At 44.2% G+C, this 17,678-nt stretch overlaps 2 non-coding genes across 2 annotated transcripts; both read right to left on the reverse strand.

Annotated features, from left to right (window-relative positions):
* Positions 1-7,946: 7,946 nt before the first annotated feature.
* On the reverse strand, positions 7,947-8,020 carry trnat-ugu (transfer RNA threonine (anticodon UGU)). The gene has a single exon. It is a non-coding gene; the product is annotated as a tRNA-Thr (tRNA).
* Positions 8,021-11,657: 3,637 nt separating this feature from the next.
* trnar-ucg (transfer RNA arginine (anticodon UCG)) lies at positions 11,658-11,746 on the reverse strand. Its single transcript is given in 2 exon segments — positions 11,658-11,693; positions 11,710-11,746. It is a non-coding gene; the product is annotated as a tRNA-Arg (tRNA).
* Between the last annotated feature and the right edge of the window lie 5,932 nt (positions 11,747-17,678).

Consider the following 17,678-nt stretch of genomic DNA (forward strand, 5'->3'; position numbering starts at 1 on the left):
TTAAGGGATATGGGGCGAAGCCGGGTACATGGAGTGAGGTCACAGCTCCGCCATGATCTCATTTAATGGTGCAACAAGATCGACGGGCTAAGTATCACTGCTACTTGCTGCCTCCTGATATGCACCACCTTCACCTGCAAGAAAGCGGGATGTGTGGCTGAGTGATGTGCCTGTCATGGTTAAATAGCTGCCAGTGTGTGTGACCTATGAGTTGTGGGTGGGCGGCTTGCAACAGTGATAATGTGGAAGAGTGAGAGGAAGCCTCTGGTTACAAGAGTTGAGACTTTTCAATTGCTTTCTCTACCTGCCTTTCAATGATTTATGTGCTTGGACTCCCAAATCTCTGTGCTCCTCTACAATCCCTCGCTTCTAACCATTCAGAAAATTCGCCGATTTACGTGTCCAAAGTTGATGACCTCACACTTGCCCACTTTGAACTCTATTTGCCATAGTTTTGTCCATTCTCTTAATCTGTCTATGCGCCTTTGCAACTTCCTGCTCCCCTTTTCACTTACTGTCCGTTCTAACTTAGTCACATCTGCAAACTTAGATATCCAACCCTGTATTCCTTCATCCCAGTCATTAATAAATATGGTGGAGAGTTGAAGCCCCAGAACAGAACTCTGGGGAACATCACTGTCACATCCCGCCAATCAGAATACCTAAACTTTATCCCCACTCTCTGCCTCCTAAATCCCAACTAATGTTCAACCCAAGTCAAATGGCTCGCTCCAATTCCGTGCCCTCTCATTTTGGCAAAAATAATTCTTTCCCATTTTATTAAATTCCCGCGAGTTGAATATTAACAATTTCGCTAAATATTCCCTGCAGAAATTGAACACACATTACAGGGCATGTGTTGAGTGCATAGCAAGAAACCCGCGATTTAACTGATAAACAGTGAGAATGCACATATTAACACTGAGCGCCAGATCTGAATCGAACTCATTACCCCGAGGTTCCGGTACCCCCACCACACTCACACACTCTCACAAATACACTGCGTTCATATTTAATACCAAATGAAAATCAGAAAATAGTAATCACGCCCAGTGGAATTGGAGAATGTTCGTATTTTGCAGAACAGGAAGAGACCATTCGGCCCGTCGGGGCCCGCAGTAAATTATGTTCGCTCTCTCTGCTCTGTGTTGCTCTCAGTATAGATTTTCAGTTCACCAATTTGTCTTTTCCTCTCTCTATTTTACGGACTGATTGTGGAAGAGGTTCGGTTTGGCGGCTAATCATTTCGATCAATTATTTGAACATAATTTATTTTGATTGTAAATTTCTCGGAGACCGAGCGGGAGTTCAGTTGTCAGTATTCTGAAAGATTTATTTCGATTTCGGAAGCTGAAAGGCCAACTTGGTAAAAGAACAGATAATCAATTAAATGACCAACATCCACAAAGTGAAAGCAAGAGACAGAATGAAGTAAAGGCTTTAATGAACACTGTTCCGAGTTTTGGATCATTTGGTGATCGTGGTCTAATAAAAAAAGCACCTGATTTCGCTCTTTATCGTGATGTCATCACAAGATTGCAGGTTCCAGTCCTGCTCTGGTCGGTTTTCACACTGGTTGATAACGTGTTCTACATGGGTCGGAACTGTTTTACATCCGACCATTTCTAACTGTCCCAGAAAAGACTTGAGGTAAATACATACATTCCTTGTCTTCCTGACTGTGCGATTTCAACATTGTCGATCTGGGTGCACGGGCAGGACATTTTGTACCGGTCACTTAATTCACACTGTTTGGATTCAGAAAGAAGGAAATAAAACGGCTTTTGGAAGCTACCGGTGCATCGAGGTGGCCGAAATCTTGAGGTGATGCTGATCTACTGCGCTCTGACCTATGATATAACTCGTTCCACGGACATTCCCCATAATTAATTCTCCTTCTGGATTAATTCCAATATGATGATGATGAGGATTATGATCGTTATTTTCATTATTATCGTTACTGTTTATCATTTTCCCCATTTCATTTCACGATGTGTTTAATTTGTGAGGATCTATTTTGCGTTGTTATTTGCCAAATCTGCATTTCTGCCTGTCCCTTTGTCTGCACGTGCTGTATTCTCAACAGCACATTTCAAATACAAGGGACTTAGAATGTCGAATGAAATCTCTTTCTCTAACATTGGGGAGTTGCTGTTTCGTGTTAGAGCTGAGCGCAACAATTGTAAGGATCTGCTGCTCCTCAATTTCTATGCCCGTCCAGTAAACCGGGTACATCGAGGAGGCGGTTTGTAGATCGAGAGCAGCTTTTGTCACGGGCACTGCTTTTCCGTGAAATCTAGAACTCTCTCCCCGAAAAGGCTGTGGTGACTCCATGAAATGAAAATATCAGGACTGAGATCGAGAGATTTTTGTTGGTTCAGGTTATCTGAGGGTGTGGATAAAAGACGGGAAAATGGAGCTGAGGTACAGATCAGCGAGGAACTAGTTGAATGATGATGTGGAGATGCCGGTGATGGACTGGGGTGGAAAAATGAAAGGAATCTTACAACACCAGGTGATAGTCCAACAGTTTTATTTGAAAATCACAAGCTTTCGGAGATTATCTCTTTCGTCAGGTGAGTGAGTGAATGAGAGGTTCTCAAATCGCATATCTTATATTAAGCTGGGATTCAAAGGTGTCGTTGGTGTTCAGACAGGTTAGCCACGGAAAACAGTATGTCCCAGTATACTGAATACACAAGGGTCAAATTACACAGACAAGAAGCGAATGAGACCCGAAAGGCAGAGAGAGAGAAGAGAGAATGTCCAGTTGTATTAAAAACAGATAACTTTTTTTTCCCGCTGGTGGGGTTACGTGTAGCGTGACATGAACCCAAGATCCCGGTTGAGGCCGTCCTCATGGGTGCGGAACTTGGCTATCAATTTCTGCTCGACGATTTTGCGTTGTCGTGTGTCTCCAAGGCCGCCTTGGAGAATGTTTACCCGAAGATCGGTGGCTGAATGTCCTTGACTGCTGAAGTGTTCCCCGACTGGGAGGGAACCCTCCTGTCTGGCGATTGTTGCGCGGTGTCCGTTCATCCGTTGTCGCAGTGTCTGCATGGTCTCGCCAATGTACCATGCTCTGGGGCATCCTTTCCTGCAACGTATGAGGTAGACAACGTTGGCCGAGTCACAGGAGTATGAACCATGTACCTGGTGGGTGGTGTCCTCTCGTGTGATGGTGGTATCTGTGTCGATGATCTGGCATGTTTTGCAGAGGTTGCCGTGACAGGGTTGTGTGGTGTCGTGGACGCTGTTCTCCTGAAAGCTGGGTAATTTGCTGCGAACGATGGTCTGTTTGAGGTTGGGTGGCTGTTTGAAGGCGAGTAGTGGAGGCTTGGGGATGGCCTTAGCGAGGTGTTCGCCGTCATCGAGGACGTGTTGAAGGCTGTGGAGAACTTGGCGAAGTTTCTCCGCTCCGGGGAAGTGCTGGACGACGAAGGGTACTCTGTCGGTTGCGTCCCGTGTTTTTCTTCTGAGGAGGTCTATGCGATTCTTCGCTGTGGCCCGTCGGAACTGTCGATCGACAAGTCTAGCGTCATATCCCGTTCTTACGAGGGCGTCTTTCAGCGTCTGTAGGTGTCCATCGCGTTCCTCCTCGTCTGAGCAGATCCTGTGTATCCGCAGTGCCTGTCCATCGGGGATGGCCTCTTTGACGGAGTTTGGGTGGAAGCTGGATCGGTGGCGCTTCGTGTGGTTGTCCGTGGGCTTGCGGTAGAGTGAGGTGCTGAGATGCCCGTCTTTGATGGAGATTTGTGTGTCCAAGAAAAAAAACGATTCTGAAGAGTCGTCCATGGTGAGTTTGATGGTGGGATCGGTTCCTTATAGTTGAATGATGGTACAGGCTCGACCAGATGAATCGCTTCCATTTGTTCCTACGTACAGATCAGCCAAGATCTAATTGAATGGCTGAACGGACTCGAGGGGCTGAATGGCCTCCTCCTGTGCTGCACCGACAATGATCCTGTGATATCCCGGCCGCTCTGTGCTGCTGCCCTTGGAGTGTTTGATGGGACAGTTTAGAGGCAGTTTTACTTTGGATTTAACCCGTACTGTACATGCCCTGTGAATGTTTGATGGGGCAGTGAAGAGGGAGATTGACTCTGTAATCTAACTCGTGCTGTACCTGCCCTGTGAGTGTTTGACGGGACATTGTTGAGGGAGCTTTACTCTCCATCTAACCCCAGCTTCCCAGTTTTCACCATATCCATCAAACCCAACTAAGTCCTTCTCTCCATGCCTCTCAACCCACTTATCAAGCTTCTCACAATATCCCTCAACCCCCATCTCTCAGTCTGCTGTCGTAGCTCTGTAGCTCTGTTTAGATGTTTGGCTGATAAAAACGTGCGTGTGAAACCCCACGGAAAATCTGTGGGAAGTGCAAATCTACCGAACGGCTTGCCCGGTCGGTTCAGCACTCAGCAAAATTGACCTTGCTGCTTTTAGCTCTGTGACGCAATGGATACGTCATTGTGAGTAAATGAAACGGTTTTAAAGGTTGTGGGTTCAAATCCCACTTGCGTTGTATTTTAGATAACGGCGACATATGAATGATACTGAAGGGTGGGACCTTGTAATAAAAACCCAAGCTGTTCACCGATGTCCTTCATGGAAGGCAAACAGCCATCCCGACGCTTCCTGTTTTAAGAACATAAGAAACAAGAGCTGGAGTCGGTCATACGGCCCCTGGAGCCTGCTCCGTCATTCAATCAGATAATGGCTGATCTTCTACCTCAACTCCACTTTCCCGCCCGATCCCCATATCCCTTGATTCTCCGAGAGTCCTAAAATCGTTCTATCTCAGCCTTGAATATATTCAATGAATCAGCATCTACAGCCATCTGGGGTAAAGAATTCCAAATTTCACAACCCTCTGCGTGAACAAATTCCTCCTCATCAAAGTCTTGAATAACCGACCACTTGTCCTGCGACTATGCCCCTGGTTCATTTCTATCTAACTAGGAGAAACAATCTCTCAGCACCTAACTTGTCACGCCCCCTCACAATGTTTTACGTTTTAATGAGATCACCTCTCATTTTTCTAAACTTCAGAGAGTTTAGGCCCATTCTACTCAACCTCTCTTTATAGGACAACCCTCTCATCGGAGGAATTAATCTAGTCAACCTTCATTGCACGTTCTCCAAGGCAAGTATATCCTTCCTTAGATAAGGAGAGCAAAACTGTTGGCAGTACTTCAGGAGAGGTCTCACCAAAGCCCTCACAACTGCAATAAGACTTCGTTACTCTTGTCCACCAACCACCTTGCAATAAAGGCCAACATGCCATTTGCTTTCCTAATTGCTTGCTGTACCCACGTAATAAATGTTATGACCTAGGTCACCCAAGTCTCTCTGAAGACCAACCTTTAATAGATTCTCACCATTGAAACAATATTCTGTTCTTCTATTCTGACTGCCAAAGTGAATAACTTCACATTTCTCCACGTTATACTCTATCTGCCACCTTCTTGCCCACTCAGTAAATCTTTTTATATCCCTTTGCAGATTCTTTGTCTCCTCCTCACAACTTGCTTTGCCGCCGAGCTTTGTATCGTCAGCAAAGGTGGATACAGTACACTCGTTCCCTTTATTTAATTCATTAATATAGATTGTAAATAGCTTAGGCCCAAGCACCGATCCTTGTGGCACCTCACTAATTACAGACTGCCAACCTGAGAATGACTCGTTATCACTGCTCTCTGCTTTCTCTCCGTTAACCAATCTTCTATCCATGCTAATATATTACCCCCAACCCCATGCGCCCTTACTTAATGGAACAACCTTTTACGTGGGAACTTATCGAATGCCTTTTGAAAATCCATGTAAACTACAGCCACTGGTTCCCCTTGATCTACCCTGCTGGTTACATCCTCAAAAAACTCGAATAAATTAGTCAAACAAGGGGCTCCAGTCCCACTCGACTTTCATGACACTTAATTCCCTCTGATCTGGATTGGCGAATCGCTCTCAAGGAGGAGGCTGATCTCCAGCTCAGGGGATTCATAGAGAAGAAATTAAAACATGGCCAGACCAAAGTGAATTTGCTGGCCTCCCATTCCAATCTCAGCACTCAGACTCCATTCAGTCTCACTGCCCGTCTGGACATTATAATCTCCAGGAAGTAAAGATCATCTCACCGAATTGAAACACCTCTTGATGAAACTCTTTGAACGGGATCCAGTGTCCGCGGAAGCCTCACTTACACGCTGAAATCCCCCAGGATAATGTGACACTTCAGCCAGTTCCTTTGTCTGAACACAGAGACGGAAGGAGTGCGGGCGGGGTCGCAACATGTGAGGAAACCACGTTCGATACAGACAGAGAGGGAGAGAAACGGGATAAATTAGAAAATGATAAGTCGGTGTAATTAAACTGAGTTTTCAGTCCTGAGAATTATCGGCGGAAGGGAAGAGTGATGGAACGAGGAAAAACAATATAAACTAAACGGTATAATTCTAATAGGGGTGCAGGAACAGGGAGATCTGCGGGTCTATGTACACAAATCATTGAAGATGGTAGGGCAGGTTGAGAAAGCGGTTAAGAAAGCATACGGGAACCTGGGCTTTATGAATAGATGCATAGAGTTCAAAAGCAAGGAGGTTATGATGAACCTTTATAAAGCAGTGGTTGAGCCACAACTAGAGTATTGTTTCTAGTTCTGGGCACCGCACATTCGGAAGGATGTGAAGGCCTTAGAGAGGTTGCAGAAGAGATTTACTGCAATGATTCTAGGGATGAGGGACTTCAGTTCCGTGCATAGACTGGAGAAGCTGGGGCTGTTCTCCATTGAGCCAGAAGTTTGAGAGGAGATTTGATCGAGGTATTCAACATCATGAAGGGTCCAGGCAGAGTAGATAGAGAGAAACTGTTCCCATTGGCGGAGGGATCAAGTACCAGAGGACATAGATTTAAGGTCATGGGCAAAAGAACCAAAGGCGACATGAGAAAAAAGTTTTTGACACAGCGATGGTTGTGATCTGTAATGCAGTGCCTGAGGGGGTGGTGGAGGCAGATTCACTTGTGGCTTTCAAAAGGGAATTGGATCAGTACTTGAAGGGGAAAAAATGCAGAGCTTCGAGTATAGAGCGGGGAAATGGGATTAGCTGGATTTCTCTTGCAGAGAGCCGGCACGGACTCGACGGGCCGAATGTACTCTTTCTGTGCTGGAACCATTCCATGACTCTATAATTCTAAGAGTGTTGTAGATAAGAACACACTGGAGAGCGCTGGCTCCGAATCTGCGGTTAATTCACTCCCTGCAGTTTGAAACACTCCGTTTTTCTTATATTGAGAAGAATCTTGTTGCTGGAACTGAAAAACCAATTTGAAATTTCACTTCCTGTCCGGTCTCGAGAATGAGGGGATGAAACTTTTGAAATTGTCGAATGTTTTCCTGTTGAAGTGAAGTGAACCGTGTAAATCCGGTTAAACCGGCGCGTCTGAATCCCCTTAGATTTAGAATCCAGCTCTTCAATCCCTTCGCTAAAACAACTCTGGTTTAAGAATTAAAGTCGTTGACCAGAAGCGGTCCCGCGGTGTTGGTCTGTGTTTAATCTCCACCATGAATGTTTAGCTCTCCCCGAGAATCAGTTTGTCCAACGTCCTCAGACAAAGATTCGTTCCCTCCTGTCGACTTGATTTGGGAAAATACAGAATATCAGCGAACAGCTGAATTTTTATTCCGCAATTGATTGATATTATTTAATGGAAATATAAAGGAGCAGGGCGCACTTTAACCTCACGGAGATGATTCGATGCAATTGGAAACCCGTGGATGGGAATCTCTGGAACTAATTTAAATCGGCAGTCAACACAGAGAGTCTGGGAAGCAAAAACGAAGGGCTTCTGGAGGCTGCCAATGAGGAAGAGGAAACATTGATCTCGCTGCGCTCTGGAGCACAACGGGTGGAAAAATGGAAGCAAAGAAACAAACAACATGAACTTGAAGGCACCGCTGGGATTTGAACGCAGGATCCCCTGTTTACAAGACAGGTGCTTTAACCACTGAGCCACGGCGTCCACATTTGCACAAATCTTTCCCAACGTTATGGTATTGATACCTTTGTCAAGCGACTTTGTTGAGCCTTCTCCTTCAGAGCGTCTGCGCAATAACATCGATCTTTTGTTCAACGGTCTCAGCCTGAGAAACCATGGATATCAGTCATGACCTTCTCTTCCTTATCCCCTGTCAGTACATCTTATATCTAGTCCTATTCATCCTGTTTTAATCCCACACTCTATCCACACTACCTGGTCTTACCCTATTGCATTTCTGATCTCTTCCCACGAAATGTTGGTGAGTACTGTGTGTGATACACCCGGCCCTGACCTCCTCCTGTGGGTGACCTCCGACAACTGCTGCACAATAGTTGGTTTTACATTAGGAAATGTGTATTAGCGCTAGTCTACCCGGTGTACCTATTCTCACACAAAGGGCAATTTTGCTTCAGATCATTTTAATTTTAGTAAGTCTTAATGGATAAGACAAATTGGACATTCAAAATTTTGTGACGAGATGTTGATATTGTTTACTTGAAATAATTAGTGTACAACTCGATGATGCTGTACATCGGAATAGAAAGCGAGATTGAATGAACAGGTACCGTCTGAAAGGATGGCTGATCGGCTGTGGGTGGCTGCGAAGTTTTACATGGCTGCATGGTCAATTGCCAGCGTTTCGTTGAACTTCGGGTCTTATTTTCACTTTGAGGTTTTCACTGATTCATAAATGAGAAGTCCGGAGATCGAATCCCAGTTAAGTCCCACTCCGCTTCCATTTTAAGCGAAAAATCACCAATTGGCGTCTCAGATTTTTTCAGAGCTGCAGACGGCAGGAACGTATTTTTCCACGAAAGCTGGCAGTGATGGATAGAAGGAAGGAAGATGGGAGGGAGCAGAAATAAACTCGACTGAAAAGGAACAAAAGACTGAGCCTGAGAGTGAGATGGCTGGAGAGAAGCTGAGAGGCTGAAGTCTGTGACTTTTCTCAGTCACTTCTTGCTGCCTCATACTTTATTTGCCGTTATTGTCCAATCTTAATTGGCTGCGGCGCGAATAATTGCGTAAATACAGCGAATTGGCGATCGCCGTTGACGGCAACCGTGGGCTGAGCGACGAAAACAACTTTTATCGTTTAACCGAGTCTTTCGGAGGAGCGGCGGAAATGTTCCAGAAATTATTGGGCAAATCACAAATTCCCGTATCTCACTTTCTGCAACATTTACCTATCGATAATGGCGCACGCTGTGAATTCATCATTGTGGCTCGAGGTCCCAGCAATTGCAGGATTAGAATGATAATGAAATAATTCTGGTCCGACAACAGTGAGACCTTGTTCCGCTCCAGGTTCCAACAGCCTTTCTCTGTCCCTGCTCTGTCCACTTATCCCAGTTATCCACACAGAAAATGAGGCAGGTCCAGTATTGTAACAAACTGGTGAAAGAGAAAATCTGTCTCCTTCACACGGAGAGAACAAGCGTCGAACAGAGAACCAAAGCAAATGGCGGCAGAGAACAGGCCTGGAGATCTCAGTGAATCAGCCGTCGGTGACATTAACCTCTCCATCAGGTCAATAAACAGCAGACAGTTGTTTCTATCTCTCTGCCTGATGCTGAATCCAGATATAAACGGTGGTCCCTGGGGCAATTGGTGAAAGCAGAGGGAAACCGATCAGGAAGAAAACAGTGTCGGCGACAGAGACCAGACCGGGATCCCGAGCCACACGGGCTGGATCCAATCACTGAGCAGTTCATCGCTTCAACCACCTTCGAGATTCCTCCTCGGATCAGTTTCACCAAAACCGCTTCCTGTTTCTGGGTCAAATTCAATCTGATCGAGCGGATCAAAAATAAAAGTCGAACTCATATTTCTCCAGGAGCGCAGTGGGCAAGATATGGTTCCAGATCATAGTCCTGATTCTTGGAACACTAATCCCTGACTCGCCAGCACGGGATGCAAAGACAATTCTGATTGAACAGCAAAAAATGAGGGTTTTCAATAAAGTCCCGTGGTGGAGATTTACTGCAGTGCTCACGGATACCTCTGTGGGGAAACAACGTTGGATTTCAAGGATTCCTCAAAATATTAAGGAACCGGATTTCAGTGAACACTCGGGAATGTGCTCCAAATATTTCCTGGATGAATGAATAGAAAGTTTTGTATCCAAGTTTGCAGATGACAGTTAGATCGGAGGCACAGTTACCTGTGTGGATGGTATCAGAAAGGTACAAAGGGACAGAGACAGATTAAGTGACTCGCAAAACTGTGTTAAATGGAGTTCAATGAGGGGATGTGTGAGGTAATTCACTTTGGATCCAATCAATCGGAAAATGTTCTCAATGTCGAGGGATTAGGAACAGTGGAGGAGCAAAGGGATTTGTGTGTCCATGTACACAAATCACTAAAAACGATTGGACAATAAAAAAGGTCATCAAAAAGGTTAAAGGGATGTTGACCTTTATTTTAAGGGGACTGGAATATGAAGAGGAGGAAGTTATGCTTCAGGACATCTGTAGAACTGCGTTCAGTTCTGGGCACCGCCCCTCAGGAAGGATATATTGGCCTTGGAGGGGGTGCAGCGCAGATTACAAGAATCATACCTGGTCTTAAAGGTTTAAATTATGAAGACATGTTGCCTAAACTCGGATTCTGTCGCCTTCAGTTTGAATGGTTGATCTGATTGAGGTATTTAAAATGATAAAACAATTCGGAAGAGTAGATACAGAGAAGCTATTTCCTCTGGTGGTGGGGGTGGGGCGGGGCATAAAATTAGAGCTCGGATTTTCACTGGTGAAATCAGGAAGCACTTTATTACGTTGCACATACAGACAATAATGCAGTTTCTGACCTCATACATTCTGCAAGGTCTTACTTGATAACGCAAGTCGCACATTGAAAACGATTTTGGTAAAGAAGGCCTGATAGCGTCGGCTTGAAATAGATAATGTATAACATGGACTTGGATGGACGGGGCAGAATTTCAAAGTTTGCAGAGGACGAGACAGAGAAAAGATAAATATGTGCAGACTTGGTACAAATCTAATAACTGGGCTGATTGAAGATTGTTGAAAAGGTTTGAAATTAGATTTCTTCTTGATGGATAAAGTTAACCCTTTATGTTCCACCTCCCATATCATTTGCTGTTCCCGCCAATCTTCCATTCGCTGCAAACCACAGAGGCAGCAAGGAAGGACAGAACAATCTCTCTCCGAACCTTCCTCTCTACTCGAACTTTATCCCATGAGATGAGGTGAAAAATTCCAATTATTCCTCTCCATTGAAACAAAATATAAACAATCCAGGGACACAGACTTAAAACACCGGTGTCGGATAGATAATAATAACATTCAAGCCCATTTTGATTGTTCAAAACTTACGTAGGGCCGCCTCAAATGTTCAATACAATAACGACGGGGATGGGATTCGGACCCTTCCGTACAGAAACAATGGATTAGCCGACCATTTCTGTATCCAAACAGTAGAAATAAAGTCACTTTTACACTATTTCCTGCCCGTGCACCCAGATCGACAATGTTGAAAATGTCGGGTCCACTTCTGTAAGCAAAGGAATTTACGTATTTCCGTTCCATTCGGTCAGTAACTGTCAGAAACGGTCGGGTGTTTAACAGTTCCGGCGCCCGTTGGAAAAAATGCAAAAATGACCGCGGCAGGACTTGAACCTGCAATCTTCTGATATCATCGCGTTTAATACCGAAGTCAGACGCCTTATCCATTAGGCCACGCGGCCGGGGCTGTAAACTTTCTGCAAAAGATGTTAAACCAGGGGCAATGGTGGTTAAGACTCTGCTTGGATCTTTCTCTTCCTTTCATTTTGTTGATGTTGTTCATTCATTGTTTTCTTTCTTGTCGCAAGTTGGCTTTGCTGTTTCCGACCAATCAGGAAACTGACAACCGAACTCCCGCTGGGTCTCCGAGAAACCTACAATCAGAATAAACAATGTTCAAATCTTTGATCAAAGTGTTCAGCCTCCAAAGCGAATATCTTTCGCACTCAGCCTGAAAAATAGAGAGAGGGGAAATAAAATAAAAGACAAATCGGTAAACTAAAAATGTACACGGAGAACAACACGGAGCGGAGAATTTGAACAGAATTTACTATCCAACCCGACGGGCCAAGTGGCCTCATCCTGTCCTGTAAAATACGAACAATCCCCAATTCTGCTGGGTGTGATTATTATTTTCTGATTTTCTTTTTTTTGGTAAATATAAACGCGGACTGGGTCCCGCACCACGGTGTAAAAGGGTCAGATCCAGACCTGGCGCTCAGTGTTAATGTTAATATTGAGCACGGGATTCTATCAGTGTCATAATAAAATCGCGGGTTTCTTGCTTTATATTCGACACATCCCCTTGCTGTTTGTTTAATCAAGGCAGGGAATGTTTTGCTGGTTTAGTGATCTTCATTTTGCAGGAAATTAGTAAACTCGTCTCAATACATGAGATTTCCAGTTTCTGTTTCGCTAAATGGAGTTGAGGTGCAGATCAGCGATGAGCTGCTGTGACTCCGCCGCGCCGGACTAACCGGAATTAGACGTTTCAGTGAAGTGAAGTGAACCGTCTCAATCCGGTTTATTTCTTTATTTATAACATTGTTCATTTTGAGTGACAGTTTGATCGAAAATCCATTGAGAGTTCAGTTGTCAGTTTTCTGATCAGTTTGAATCTGAAGAAGATAAAAATAAGGAAAGAAAAACATTACAAAGGTCAAAACTCGAATTGATACAATCACCTTCTCTTCACCTTTAAGGACAATTAATTCTCCCTGCTACCCCGTTCAATATTCATCTCTCCACTCGCGTCATTACAATACATTATCTGGTCATTGTCACATCGCTGTGCTTGGGATCTTGCTGTGCGAAAATTGACTGCCTCGTTTCCTACATGTCAGCAGTGACTACACTACCAAAAGTGCTTCATTGTCTGTAAAGCGCTTTGGGACGTCCTGGGGTGTGAAGGGCGCGATCAAAAAACATTCTTTCTTTCGGTGGCCCCATGTGCCAGGTCCCATATCGGAATCCTGTCCACCTGCGCACGCAGGAATCATTGGGCGGTAATTTGGACAGGTGGTCCAGTTATGACACAATGTTTTCTCTGCTGTGAACTGGGTTCAATTCCACGTTAAAAAATACTTTTTACAAAAGAGCTGAGAAGTCAATAATATTAAAGATAACTAATCATAGTCTAAAAACAATTATTAAAGCCCTGCTCAGAGTGTGAATTTCAAAGATTCGATGATACTGAGGGTGGAACTCCCGATTCGTGTATAGTTTTAATTTAAAATGTTTATTTCTTTATTTGAATTGATTTCATACCAAAATCGTAAACAGTCTATTCCGATCCTTGTTTTGCCGAATCAGTATTTACAATCTTATTACACGAGCTGAATAATCTGGAACAAAACCAGTCAGAAAAATGCACCAGACGACTTCAAATGTACACCCTGTGATAAGGACAATATTACAGCCGAAGGACACATTGAAACGGTGAACGTCTCAGACTGTAAATCTGACGGACAAGTCAATTAATTTTCCGTTTACGGCCCTGGGTGGGCTCAAAACCACCAACTTTTCAGTTAATAGCCGAACGAATTGATTGATTGCGCCACAAAGACGGTGAAATAATTGAGATACTAAACCATTAGTTGACCGAGAAAATGATGCGACCGCAGTAACAGCGGTCTGTAATGATTCACCATCTTATTTGAAAATACCAAAATTAACTGACATTTCTTTTGCTCTGCGTTTCGTTTAATGGCTTTGCATTACGTTGTTTCTGTGCAAATGGAATAACATTTCAGATTTGAAGTTTTGCGTTTGTCCGACATTGATCCCGAGGATCTGGCGTGGCCGGTGAAGAAGTCAGTGACTGAACCCCAATGACTAACACTGACCCCTCTCTACACTCAATATCAGTCGTCAGCGGCTTATGGCCTTACCAGCGTTTTATACAGTTCCTTCATTACATCACTGATTTTGCATTCAAAACATCGGCGAATAGCGGAGAGCATTTCGTATAACTTCTTCACAACCTTATCTACCTGTACTGCCACCTTCAGGGACCTGTGAACATGCACTCCAAGGTCCCACACTTCCTCTGCCCCTCTCAATATATTCCCGTTTCCTGCGTATTCCATTTTACTGTTTGCCCTCTCTAAGTGCGTTACCTCACACTTCTCCGGGTTGAACTCCATTTGCCACTTTTCCGCCCACTCCGACAACCCATTGATATATTCTTGGAGTCTACAGCTATCCTCTATACTATCAACGACACGGTCAATTTTTTGTCATCTGCAAATTTGTCCCCGACATTCAAGTCCAATTCATTAATGTATACCACAAACAGCAATGGACCCGACATTGAGCCCCGTGGCACACCATTGGAAACGGATTTCCATTCGCAAAGACATCCATCGACTTTTACCCTTTCTTTCCTGTTACTGAGCCAATTTTGGATCCGATTCGCCTCATTTCCCTGTATCCCATGGACCTTTACCTTTCTGACCAGTCTGCCATGTGGGACCTTGTCAAAAGCCTTACTAAAATCCATGCAGACAACATCCACTGCACTTCCCTCATCAATCCTCATTCTCACTTCCTCAAAGAATTCAATCAGATTTGTGAGGCTTGACCTTCCCAGAACAAATCCAAGCTGACCATCCTTGATTAAACCATGCCTTTCCAAATGAGAGTTTATCCTATCGCTCAGTATTGATTCTAACAGTTTGCCCACCACCGAGGTACGATTGATTCGCCTATAATGTTTCAGCCTTTCCTTCGTACCCTTTCGAATCAATGGTACTATGTTTGCAGATGTCCAGTCCTCCGCTACCTCCACTGTATCTAGTGAGGATTGGAAAATGATCCGCAGAGCATCCGCTACTTCCTCCCTGGCTTCCTACAATTGCCTCGGAAACAATCCATCCGGCCCTTGTGACTTATCAACTTTCAAGCATTCCAGTCCCTCTTGTTCTGCCTCTCTCGTTATATTTATCTTATCCAATATTACAGGAAGGACATAAATGCTCTGGAGAGAGTGCAGAGAATATTTACAAGTATGTTGCCACGGCATGAAAATTGCAGCTACGAGGAGAGATTGGATAGGCTGGGGTTGCTTTCCTTGGAGTAGAGGAGGCTGAGGGGCGACTTGATTGAGGTGTACGATAATATGAGGGGCCCCGTTAGAGTGGATAGGAAGTATCTGTTTCTCCGAGCGGAGAGTTCAAGAACTAGAGGACATCGATTTAAGCTGATTGGCAGAAGGATTAGAGGGGACATGAGGAAAAACTTTTTTACCCCAGAGGGTGGTGGGTGTATGGAATTCACTGCCCGAATTGGTGGTAGAGGCAGGGACCCTCAACTCTTTTTAAAAATACCTGGACCTGCAACTGAAGTGCTGTAAGCTGCAGGGCTACGGACCGGGTGCTGGAAGGTAGGATTTGAATGGGCACCTGGTTGTCCTTCGAGCCGGCGCGGCCACGATGGGCCGAATGGTCCCCATCTGTGCTGTTTCTTTTTTATTGTTCTATGGTTCTATGGAAAGAATGCAGGATTGGATATCGATATTTTCAGATGAGGATAAATGATGAGGCACAGTAAGTAGTGTAGACGGGAGCAGCAAATTGCAAAGGGACATAGACAGATTAAGTGAGTGGACAAGATTGAGACAAATGGAGTTCAAGTGGGCAAGTGTGAGGTCACCCATTTTGGACACAAGAAATATAAATCAGACTAATTTCTAAATGGGGAGAAGCTCGGGACTATCGAGGAGCAAAGAGATTTCAGAGTCCATGTTCACAAATCATTAAAAGTCGGTAGACAGGTAAAAACAGCAATCAAAAAGCCTAATTGAATGTTAATATTGACCTTTATCTCAAGGGGGTTCGAGTACAAAAGTGACGATTCAGTTGCACTATGCCTTGGTCAGACCCCATCTGGAGTTTTGCGTTCTGCTTTGGATCCCGAACCTCAGAAGGATACATTGGCCTTGGGGTGTGTTTAGCGCAGATTCAGCAGATTGATACAAAGGCTAAACGGGTCAAATTATGAGGAGACATTACACAAACTAGGCTTATTTTCCCTGGAACATAGAAGGTTGAGGGATGATTTGTTTGAGATTTTTGGATTTTTAAATGAATTGATAGGGTAGATAGAGATAAACATTTTTTCGCTGTTGGGAGATTCTAGGACAACGTGACATAACCTTAAAATCAGAGCCAGGCCGCTCAGGAGAGAAGTTAGGAAAGACTTTGTCTTCGAACAAAGGGCGGTAGAACTGTGGAACTCTCTCCCACAAGAAGTAGTAGGTGCGAGCTCAATTAATAATTTTAAATCTGAGATCGATAGATTTTTGCTGACCAAGGTTAATAAGGGATATGGAGCCAAGGCGGGTGCATGCAACAAATTATACAGATCAGCCATGATCTCATTGAATGGCGGAACAGGCTCGAGGGGCTGAATGGCCTACTCCGCTTCCACATTCCTTTGTTTGATCGCAATAAACTGTTTAAAATTTCCGCATGAAATCAATTCAATTCAGTTTCCTAGAAGTAAAGGGAATTAGGGGTTACGGGGAGCGGGCAGGAAATTGGACACGAATTTAGATTTGAGGTTAGGATCAGATCAGCCATGATCTTATTGAATGGCGGAGCAGGCTCGAGGGGCCGATTGGCCTGCTCCTGCTCCTTTTGCTTATGTTCTTATGTAATAAATAAAGAATAAAAATGCTCATTTTTGTAAAACTGTGGAAGAATTGTGAGTTCAATTCTCAGTGACATTGCATCACAGAAAACCACCAAACACTGCAAAAATTATTACTTATTCAAAATTTAATTGGTTACTTTAAATTGATTCGGTTCTCAAAAGGATAATCTTCCATGTGGGAATCGAGCCCGGGTTGCGGGCGCTGAATTCTAGCCCTAACACCACCACGGACCTGCATGGATGGTGGGTTAAGGCTTTCCTGAATCAACAAGCGACAGGGCTCCAACCTGCAATCCGGGCCACGGCTCCACCGAAAGGAAGACTTGCATAAAATAGCGCCTTTCACCTCCGCAGGACGTCCCAAAGCACTTTTCAGTCAATTAAGTGTTTTTTGAAGTTTAGTCACCGTTGAAATGTGGGAAATGCGACAGTCAATATACGCACAGCACGATCCAAAAAAAGCAGCGAGGTGATAATGACCAGATAATCCGTTTTGGTGATGTTGGTGTGGGGATAAATATTGGACAGGACACTGGGGAGAAATAATGGTCCTTAAAACTGGAGACAAGGTGATTGTTTTAATTCGAGTTTTGGTGTCATTTTGTCGCTTTCCTTATTGTTTCCCTTCATCAGCTTCCAAGTTATCGGAAAACTGACAACTGAAATCTCAATTAGTTTCAATCTGTCACTCAAAATAAACACTGTTAGAAATGAAGGGATAAAGTGGATTCAGAAGGCTCACTTCACTTCATTAACCGTATAAATCGGGTCAAACCAGTGCTTAGGTTCCCATTCGATTTAGAATCCAGCTCTTTACCCTCGTTGCTAAAACAGTTCAGGTTTATGGATTGTAGCCATGAACGAGAAGCGCTCCTGTGGTGCTCGTCTGTGTTTAATCTCAACCCTGAATGATTAGCTCCAAACTAGAATCAGTTTGTCATCTAGAGAAAAGTTTCAGCA

This window comes from Heptranchias perlo, unplaced genomic scaffold (genome assembly GCF_035084215.1).
Source record: "Heptranchias perlo isolate sHepPer1 unplaced genomic scaffold, sHepPer1.hap1 HAP1_SCAFFOLD_54, whole genome shotgun sequence".
NCBI lineage: Eukaryota > Metazoa > Chordata > Chondrichthyes > Hexanchiformes > Hexanchidae > Heptranchias > Heptranchias perlo.